Raw genomic sequence first — 11,505 nt, 5'->3', positions numbered from 1 at the left:
AAAAAAAAAAAAAAAAAAAAAAAAAAAAAAAAAAAAAAAAAAAAAAAACTTGCCATTTGAGAACCTCAGCATGTGTTTTAAATAAGTTCTAGGAAGAGAATTTTCAATGTAAGGTGTTGATGTTTGTTCTATCAGTTGCATTCATAATGTAGGCTGACAAGTAAAAAAAAAAAAAAAGCAACACCAAGAAAAAAAAATTAACAGAGAAGGTAGACAGGCCATGCAAACGAGAGCTCAATTACAGAAGAGCTGTCTCCAGGAGACTAGAGTCATGCTCTTTAACATTCTAAGTGATTGGTTTGTGCAGTGAACCAAATCTGAGCAGTTCTAATGTTTGAAAATGTAATGACTTAAATAGAAATACTAATATAGCCTTCAAGGTCATGAAACAGTTCTTTGGCCTTAGGAAACATGTAACTTCTGTGGGCTCATGTAGGTCAATTTGATAGACCTCATATAACCTTAAGATGCATCTTGCTTTTTCCACTGCGTTAAAATATGTTAATACCAGCTTTGGAATCAAATTGATTCATTTATTTAAATCTGCCTTTTTTAAACTTCTTTTCCATTCGCAGAATTATCAAGAAGTTGTTTAAATTACCATATTTTCTAACTCAACAAAATTAGGCAAAGGACTAGAGTACAAAAAGGCCATCAAAACAAGAGACTATAAAAGAAATCTGAGAATAACTATACTTTGCTATTGATAGCCTAAAAATTAATTTAAACTGAGCCCTGAAAATGTTTAATCATTAAGAACTGAGTTTCAATCCTCAAACACATGTTTAAGGAATGTATTGAATAGGTTATCTCTAACCAAATTAGTGGAAGTGGGAGAGGGTAGGTAACAACCTACTAGGAATTACTTCATTTAGAAGGTTTTTGTCCTTTCATTTAGAAGACAGACTGTTGAATTTCATATATAAAATATGGTACATGAAATGTAGTCAATACTGCACCTTACACACAAAGCCTAAAAGTACATTAAAAATAATGGCAAAAATTGCAATTACTTTTGCATCAACCTAATAGAACAAAGTTCATGTTAATCTAATTTCTAGCAACTGATTGCTAAGTTATGGCCATACCCACCATTTCAGACCCAGCACCCCCTTTTTAAAAACAAATATTCTGTAGATCCCCTTACCTTCCAAGTAAAACAATCTATCTTCAACTATAATTTTTAAATATGCAATAAAATAAATATATAATGATAGAATAGATATGTGAATGTACATTCATAACTATACCATCTTCCTACTTATATATGCTAATTATGAGTTGGTAGGGATCACAGGAGAGTAAAATGAGAACTCATTGCATACAAGAAGGCTAGGAAAAGTAAAGAGCAAAGGTAGCCATGGACTCTACACTAATAACAGCTCAATCTTATCTGTATAAAGGAATAGAAAAAGGAAAAAAACATGCAGTTAACAAGGCAAAGTAAATTACAGTCTATCAATGGTGAGAAAAATGAGTATATATGATATTCTTATAAATGGGCTAGTCCTTATTTACAAGTGCACTTTCCAAGCAATTCAATTTGTTATGGCATGGGATAGAGTACCAGTGAAGTGCCACTGGAAACACTTTTTATCGTGGAGTCAGACAAATGTCCAAGGATGAATTCAGTCTCTGGTACTTAAAAATCCTTGGAGATAGTGTCTTTCTTTAGGCAAAGGGTAATAGAAGATAGACTGGAAAAATAAACAGTAATAAAAGAGGCTGTAAAGAAATCATGAGGTAAATCCCTGAGGACAATTTCAGAGTAAGATAGACTTATGAATAATCTAAATAAATTCAGTACATAATTTCTATGACAGATTTCTTAACCTGTGTACCAAAAAAATTAAATACAAGGATGACCACAATACTAAATAGTTTTAACTTTCAGTATTATAGTTCGATTAATTTTGTAATATTTGGTTATAAGTATTTATAAAGTCTTCTGGGCACGGCGTCTCATGACGGTAGTCCTAACTCCTTGGAAGGCTGAGGCAAGAGGATTGCTTGAGCCCAGGCTGCACTGCACCATGATCTAGCCTGTGCTCCAACTTGGGCAACAAAGCAAGACCTAGTCCCTCAAAAAAAAAAAAAAAAAAAATTGTTTCTTATTTTCAATCTGTTACATTTTAGCAAGCAGATATTATGGTTTTTCCTGAAACTACACTAATAATTTAGAATCTCTTCAAATTCACATGTTGATAAAAAGAAGAAAAGTTACAGGTAATTTAATTTCTTTTCAGACATGAATATAAAAGCCTTTAATTTGTTCAAATCTTTTTGTAATTAGACTAATTAATTTGTAGCTTGGTCTAAAAGTTTTGTTTTAGCTCAATTAATTCTTTTGAATGTCCTGGCTAACATGTTCCACAGTAATTTCAAATAGATTAATCAACCAGTCTGGAACGGTTGTTCATTCAGATCTTTAAATCCAACCATTATACCTTTATTCAATAAAAGTAAGAGTTATCTATTTCTAAATAAGTATCTTTAAAATCCAAAGTGTTGCAAAGACAGAAACATTGAAAATTCTAAGTACCAACATCATTTTAAATAGTGTAAGTTTAATAAATCTCATAATTATTTACTTCATTTTAGTAAATTAGATCTGGTTTCAGTGCAGCTAAAGGTGACCTCAGTTAACTTTTCAAGTATCTCTGAATTATATGTCACATCCAGTCATAATATTTCACTCTTAATATTTATTTTCTCACTAATAAAATTTGTAAATAATAAATAATGAACAGAATTTGTTTTGAACCATATCCTTTGAGAATCAGCTTACTTATGTGTCTAGGAGAAGATGTTCAAACTCCTATTGTATATTCTATATGAAGTAATAAATCACTCACAGAGTTATTCTTAATTTTATTATTAACACTCTTCATAGATTTGTGGAGACTTTGACAAAAATTATCCAGGACTAAGTGAGGTTCATAAATAGTGCAATTAATTGCTAAAATATCTGGTATAATTTTTAAAATTAGCTACAAACTGGTACTGCCAACAACCCATAGCTAGCATTCCCAGCTGTAACAGAAGCAATGACTTGAACAAAAGAAGGAAATGATTTTTTATAAAATAATTTTTAGGTGTTTAAAGTATAGACAACCCCTTAAAATTTATTGTCAGTAATTTTTTAAATAACATTTTTCTCTACGAGCTTTCATTCCATACGATCCTTTCAAATGCAGACAGTAAAGCCTCATTATCCAAAGGAAGTTGTATTCACTTGTAATGAAAATTCATGTTGACTATAGTTCATTTCACAGCTAATTTTTGACATCTTTTGCCATCTCATCGATTATTCCTTACGCAGTATCTTTGCTCAGTGGAAGACAAAATTATTTCACTTGGCTGTCTTTGGTCAGCATAACAAAAACATCTTATATAGTTGGTAAAATTAATTTTGCCTAATAATGTGAAGGTTACTATTTTGTGATGATGTGTGCGCACATAAGAAGCAAGCAGAAATTTGTTTTATTCGAGTATTTTATGCATTCCAGACACAATATTAGAGTTTTAAAGAAACATTTTCTTTAAAGCTTGGAAATATGATATAGGCCTTCTAACCTTGTCATCATCCTTCTTTGTAAATGTTTGCTTAATTTTAACAAGTTGGTTTCTTTATTGGAATAAAGGAAGTAAAGAAATGTTATTAGAAAATAACGTGGGAGGAATATTCATATTAGCAAGTGTTTATTTATATTCCTATCTACAAAACCCCCAATTTCAAACAATAACCTGACATTCAAGATTTTTAAATGAGCTAAATAAATATATTTATATATGTAGAATCACTGTGAATATAACAGTTACAAGCTAACATATTTAGGTGTTAACATAGTGTTCTGAACATCAAAGAGCATCTAGCTCCTTGGCCCTACCACTAAATCTTGCATCACTTCCAGTCACTGTAACAATAAAAACTGCCCACAAATTTCAAAATAGAGACAAAACCCTTAGGGTGTAGTATTACTTCTATTGAAAACTAATTCCCTAGACCTCATTTACCAAAAACGACACTGTCTATAAGCCTCTTGCTTTCAGGCACACCAATCTCTAAATACTACCTCCTATATGTCCAGGTTACTTCCCTTGTATTCTACATTTGAAAGAAAAGAAAATCCTCAAATTGAGGACTCAAATGTCCTGATCCAATTGTCTTTACTTATTTCCATTATCGATCACACAGTATATCTCCCCTTCTTTGTCCAGTTAATTAACGTTCTAAGACCCACCAAAGTCCATTAGCTCTGTTGTGACACTCCTTGGTTAAGCCACAACCTCGTTAAAGCCAGTTCCCCACCTACTCTGTATCTTCTGTCCAAACAGCACACATTGGATCAATAAATCAGCGTAAATGATTGCTTGTGAATCTCAGGAAAGACTCTCAAGTTATCTGGTAGCTCTACTAAATTAAATTTACCCACTCTTATTTTTTTCGACTGTTATTTATCCTCTTTTATTCCAACATCCAATCCTGCACCCCCATCCTCACACTTGCCAGACTGGTTTGCTTCTGGTTTCCCTAAGACAAGAGAATCCGTCAGAAGAGAAAATTCCACATTCGTTCAGGAGTGAATCTTCTTGCCTACTTAGATGTGTGCCCTCCCTGCCTTCCCTCCTGCTATTCCTGAGAACCTTCAGTGCCCTGGGCTTCATCCAATCTTATTAGTCAAGAATGCTGTTTCTTATATTGTCCCTATCTTCTGTTTGTCATCAATTTTTACATCAAGGTAGGATTATCTTTATCTGCATTCTAATGAACAATCATAATTCATATCTTAAAAAAACAAAAACTTTTAACCCTATTTTCCCTCCAGCTTGAGCCCCAGTCCTGTTTTCAATTAACAGCAAATTTTCAAGATATTTTACAATTTGTCTTATTCTTTTTTTTTCTCTTAACACCACTTCTGCTTTTGTCGACTTACCACAAAAGCTGCTCCTAGAAAACACAACAAAAAATTTCCGTATTGCCAAATTCATTGGTCACTTTTCATTTCTCAGCTTATTTTACTTACAGGAAGTTACTGACGTTGCTGATTAGTCTGCCTTGAAACTCTCTACTTTCACTTTGCTTCTCTCAAGGTTATCTGCATCCCTGACTGATCCCTCGTTCTCAGCTTCCTGTACAAGATGTTCCTCATCCTCCCAACTTTCAAACATTCAACACCCCAGCTCAATTTCTGGCCCTTGCCCCATCACTTCCTAAGCAATCTCACCCCCTCCCATGGCTTTCGATGCCATTTATGATGTTACTTATTTTTACATTTAAGAATCTTGCCCAGATTTTACTCCTGAACTCCTTCTCCAATTGTCTATTTGACATCTCAATTTGGATGCCTAAAAAAAGTCTTTAAATGAACACATAAAAAAAGTGAACACTTGATTTTCTCTACACAAACAGCTACTTCCCCAGTTTTTTCTGTCTTAGCAATGACAACATTATTCTTTCAGTTGCGACAGTCAAGATGTTAGAGTCATTCTTGTCTTCTCTACTTGTATACCTCACTTTCATTCCATTAGAAAATGCTTTTAGACCTAAACTCAAATATATATTCAAATAAAATAAACTTTTACCTCGATCACTTCTCCTCTAAACTGATGATTCATTCAATAAAACTCAAAAATTCTGCATAAGAAACCACTGTAAAATTTAGTGGATTAAAATAGCCATTTATTATTACTTTAAAATCTTTAGGCCAACTGAGGGAGATGTTCTGCTTATCTGAGCTAGGTCCAATGGATCTCAGCCCAGCACTTTAATATCTCTGAAGCATCAGCTGGGACAACTGAGTGGTTTAACTTTGGTCTACATGATTTCTCATCTTGTAGTAAGCTAATGTGGGCCTGTTCTGATGACAGCTGCCAAGGCTCTAACAATGCAGAACAGTGCAAGGCCTACTGAGGCCTAGGCAAGGAAATCAGAAACCATATGATGCCACTTTGCTGCATTCTATCAGTGAAAACAAGTCATGAAGCCCACCTAGATTCATTATGAGAAAGAGTTACAAAGTCACACTACAAAAGCGTATGGGTACACAGAAATAACTACTACATTTTTGCATTCAATCTACTATACCGTTTCATTCAGAATAAGATCCAAAAATTCTAACTCTGGCCAACAAAGTCCCTTTACAATCTGGCAACTCCCCTTTTCCAACCTCACTTCTTATCTCTCTCCTCTTTCCTCACTGCACTCCAACTACACTGAACATACCCCCGTCGCATACCCTCTGTGTTTGTGGTTCAGCCTGGAATGCTCCTTCCCCAAATCTCCTTGGTTCTCTCCCATTCTATCTTTCTGCTCCAATCAGAGAGATGTATCCTGAATCACTATTCAAAATGTCACCACAGGCCGGGCACAGTGGTTCATGCCTGTAATCCCAGCACTATGGGAGGCCAAGGTGGGAGGATCATGAGGTCAGGCGTTCGAGACCAGCCTGACCAACACGGTGAAACCCTCTCTCTACTAAAAATGCAAAAATTATCCTGGGCATGGTGGCACATGCCTGCAATCCCAGCTACTCAGAAGGCTGAGGCAGGAGAATCACTTGAACCCGGGAGGTAGAGGTTGCAGTGACCCGAGATTATACCACTGCACTCCAGCCTGAGCAACAGAGCAAAGCTCTGTCTCAAAAAAAAAAAAAAAAGTCACCACTTTCCTCTGCACTCTAAATGTGTTTTATCATTCTTGATAAGACCTATTATTTAGTTCTGGCGTATAGCCTGGCTTCACTAGAGGAATGTCAACATCATGAGATCAGAGAATTTGTGTTTGGTTCATTGCCTCATCCCCAGTAACAAAACCAGCTCTATTCAAAAAAATATGTAAGATGTATAATTTTAAATTTTTTAATAGCCACACTGAAAAAAGTAGAAAGAGGTAGGTGGAATTGATTTTAATTTTTAAAAAATTTAACCCAAATATATGACACATTATCATTTTAACCACGCCACCAATTTTAACAAGTATTAAGACATTTTATTTCACATTTTTTAAAAGCCAAGTCTTTAAAATTCAGTATGTATTTTACCTTTACATACATCTCCAATCAGATACATGCTCAACAGCCACATGTGGTTAGTGACTACCATTTGGACAGCACAAATCTAACTCATTTTTAGTGCTGCATAAGTTTTAGTCATTCTTATTTTAACCCAAACTGTCCACATACAAGTGGACTAGATGACATTGCAGGGGAGTCCTGTGGCAGAACTGAAACTCCTGGTTTCACAGCTTTATCAGTTGAAGGCAGGTCTTACTACTTTCCTCACTTTATCACATTGTCCCTGAAGGTTTTAGTACATGTTTCTCCAACCTTATCTCAATATTCTTGAATGCTTTACTATTTCTCTAGTTTTCTTGATCTCATTGCTCTTAACACTTTCAAGTAAAGAGTAAAACATTCAAGACCACAGAGATGAAGGCTGTAGATAAACAGGAACAAAACATAACATAAAATACCTCAAGTCAATTCTCTTTCTTGCTTCTGTGTTCACAAAAGTAATATATGTACTCAGAATTACAGTTAGTTGTTTTGGCTGGATGTAGAAAAAATCAATAACAAGTCTTCTTCAACCCTTTTCCTCTCATTGTAAGATTCTTATGGTCAAAAACCCCATCATGGCTTTCTATGTTCACACCGGAGGCTAACAAACCCAAGTTTTCTCCATCTCTAGGTAATTACACTTACAGTTCATTTTGCCTATAAAGCTCACTGTCTTCTCTCCACCCAGCTTCATTCTTCAGGTGTCAGATTAAATAGCACCTGAAGACAGGGGATTCTGAATTAGACCATCCTCCCTGTTAGACATTCTCATAGCACTCATCTTCCTTCATACCACTTTTCATGACTGTAAATACATAATCATTTGCATAATTATTCTTGAAGCACAGCTCATGCTGCATCTTCAATATAGAGTTACTGACACAAACCACATCCTCAAAAATACTAAATAATGAATGTAATAAATGAAAATACGTGGTGTTGTGTACATGGGATGAGAAAATTTAGAACTAAAAATGATTATTAATGCCAACTAATGCCCAATGCCTACTTTTAGGATAGCAGTCCAAATGATGGTGTTGGAAAACTCTTGAACAACTAACACACACATTCAAACATTTAACTTAAACTTACTTGGCTGCTTATTTGTATCTGAAAAGTTTTATGAGTAACTATAGTATAAAGGGAAAAAGATGTCACAGGGCAGGGTGCAGGGCATTATGAAAAAAGCTGAGCAGATGGCCAGGGGATGTGCCATGCTTCATTATTAAGCACTTGTGTGACCTTCAGACACTCTGGACCTTAAGTTTATTCTTTGTAAAATAACTTAATTGGATTTTATCTCTATGAGACCCTATTTTCTCAATTCTAACATGAACATTTTTTTCTAATTTTAATCTATCTAAAATCGAGATGCATCTTACAATCAATACTTTTTATATCCCTGTCAAGTGTGGTTGTGAGTGACATACACAAAAGAAAAAGTCTTCCCTTGATACCTTCTGGAAAGATCAAGAAAGCACTAATACTAAAGCATGTTAGATTCAGTGACATACAGGGACTGAGCCATAAAATTCTGTGATACTAAGTTATTTCCTTTACCACCCATTTCCTAACATTTTAAATCATTTAAAATTAAAAGATAAACATTTATAAAATAGTGTTTCTTTGTGTGACTCACTGACCTGAATCCTGTTAATCATGTTGTAGGTCAAAATGGTCAGAGTGTTTAGGCTCATAACTGACATAGAAATATTTACAGTATGTTCTCATACATGGCTAACTCAAATACCATTACACGTACATATTTACCTAAAGACATTCTTTTTTGGTTGAGAAAACAGTCCTCAACCCAGAATTCTCCAAATAAAAAGCTTCATTTCCCTACTCAGCATGAACAGAATATATGTTGTAAAAGCCTAAAAATGAATGCTTTTGCCACTTCTCGTATCCTTTCACATCATGGTAGATTTTTATTTTTTATGAATCAGGTATCATGTATTTATTCAAACAATTATGATATATTTTGATACATAAAGACTACACTTATTGGGACGCCCCCCACACAGACACACACCTCAGAAACATTTTAGAGACTTTCCACTGTTCTATTGTTTCTTATTAATTATTTTATGTTTCAACATCCTGCATACAATTTCAGTCAATTATACCAGGAATCTCTCTAGAAAATAAAAACTACTGTATGCACACATTCCCCCAAACACAGAATTGTATACACAGAATTAACATCTGGACACATTTATATATGCCACCCCTCACAACCACAAAGATTTTCTTCAATGAGGTTTTTATTGTTTTGTCTTGAATACTTAATGTTTTCTATAAACTAGATCACTTCCCCTTTGGGGTTAAAAATGGCACATTTTAAATCTTCCTCTTTATTCCTTGCTTCAGTTTGTTTTTAAACATATTGACTTAATGTCAAATCTTCACTTAAAACTGGCTTTTGCTAATTTTTGCTATGCAGCTACTATTATTTAAGTAGAGGTGTTTGCACTTAATGCCGACTGAAGGCAGCGTGAGCTGTCTAGATGGTGCATTAGGGAGAATAGCTGATGGATTACAAATCTCTGCATTTCACCAACAAAAATGAATTTGAATCTATCAATTTTATTCCCTTATGCCAAATTTAGGAAGTTCAGTTTATGCAGATCTGTCAAAATATTACATTAAACACCTAGATGAACGAGTTAAATTAATTTAATTTTGCAGTTTGCTTTGATTGGGTTAGGCTAGTTCTATACACAAAGCAGAAACTCCAAGGGAAATAGAAACTAGTCAGGGAAGGGATCAGGGCAGTGGCAGCTGGGCTCAGCTGAATGGTCAGACAAAGTGTTAGAAATCAGTAACAAGGGAAGGGAGGTGCCTAGACTTTCCTTCTGACACCCATGCCTGTCTTTTACTTAACACCTATCTGATGTCCCTGAAAGAAAGTAACCACAGCAGTGAATAAAATTAAGATGAAAAAAGGCCACTGCGCTTGCAATGCAGAGCAGATCAGTCAGGGCGACCAAAATGAAAGAGAAAAAGGAACAATAATCCTGCTGTGTGGTTATATAGCACCTTTCATCAAAACAATGTGAGAATTCTCTATTTTTGCAGGCCAGCTCCCTAGAGGGCTTTGAAAGCAATTCAGGAGGGAAATAAAAGGATTGCAGAACAGATTTCAGGCTTGAATGATAAAATGGACATTCTGCAAGACAGATTTTACTGAATTGATAACTGGATGATTGAGGCTGTCACACATAAATAAATTGAAAAGGAGTAAAATCAAAAAGAAAGCAGAAAATTTTGAAAGGATATAAAAGTACAAAGAAAACCTGATGACCTTGAAAGAAGGTCAGAGAACCAGCCTCTATATTCAGACAGTCAAGAAGATTCAAACCTGAAAATCTAGTGGGCTCCTGGCAGGTATGATCAGTACCAAAATAGGAGACCCACACATTTCCAAAACAGCTTAGAAGCAACACTGCGCAGTTGGCAGGGTTAAGCAGTTATCAAATCATGGAATCAGTAAGTTGATTTAAGCAACAGTTGCTCTGAAATCTAGGCTGCTGCTGCTTTTATTCTTCCCTATTTTATTTATTTATTTATTTTACTAGAAGAATATGTCTGTGGAAGGATTGCTACAGAGTGTCTCAATCTTGCAAAATACAGGCTTCTGCTCAAGTTTTTCCTGGGTATCTCTCATGGATAGCATGGGCCCCATGGATATTCCTCACATGGCCACATCCCAGTCCCTAAGGAGTAATGGAGAGATTCCACCTTAGCCAGCACTACTGGTCACAACCTAGACCCTGAAAGAAGGAAGATTTCTGAGGCCCTTCTCAAGTGTCTTGACTGGCTATTCCAAGATAACCTAGAAAGGGAGGAGCTCCCTAGAGGCTCCCTCTCCCCCGCTGCAGTTAGAAAATGTCCATCAGGATAAATAGCGAATGCATGCTGGGTTTAATACCTAGGTGATGGGTTGATAGGTGCAGCAAACCACCCTGGCTCATGTCTACCTATGTTAACAAGCCTGCACTGTCCTGCACATGTATCCCAGAACTTAAAATAAAATTAAACTAATAAAAAAAAAAAAAGAAAGAAAAGAAAAGAAAATGTTCATCCATGCTGGGTGTGGTGGCTCATGTTTGTAATCCCAGCACTTTGGCAGGCAGAGGCAGGGCGGATTACTTGAGGCCAGGAGTTCGAGACCAGCCTGGAAAACATGGCGAAACCCTGTCTCTACTAAAAGTACACACACAAACACACACACACACACACACACACACATAGCCAGGGTGGGGCACACCTGTAGTCCCAGCTACTCAGGAGGCTGAGACACAAAAATAGTGAACCCGGAAAGCAGAGGTTGCAGTTAACTGTGATCATACCACTACACTCCAGTGGGACTCTGTCACACACACAAAAAATAAAATAAAATAAAATAAAATAAAATAAAATAAAATAAAATAAAATAAAATAA

Source organism: Rhinopithecus bieti, unplaced genomic scaffold (genome assembly GCF_001698545.2).
Source record: "Rhinopithecus bieti isolate Rb0 unplaced genomic scaffold, ASM169854v2 scaffold_33070, whole genome shotgun sequence".
Taxonomy (NCBI): Eukaryota; Metazoa; Chordata; class Mammalia; order Primates; family Cercopithecidae; genus Rhinopithecus; species Rhinopithecus bieti.
This window is presented reverse-complemented; position numbering follows the sequence as displayed.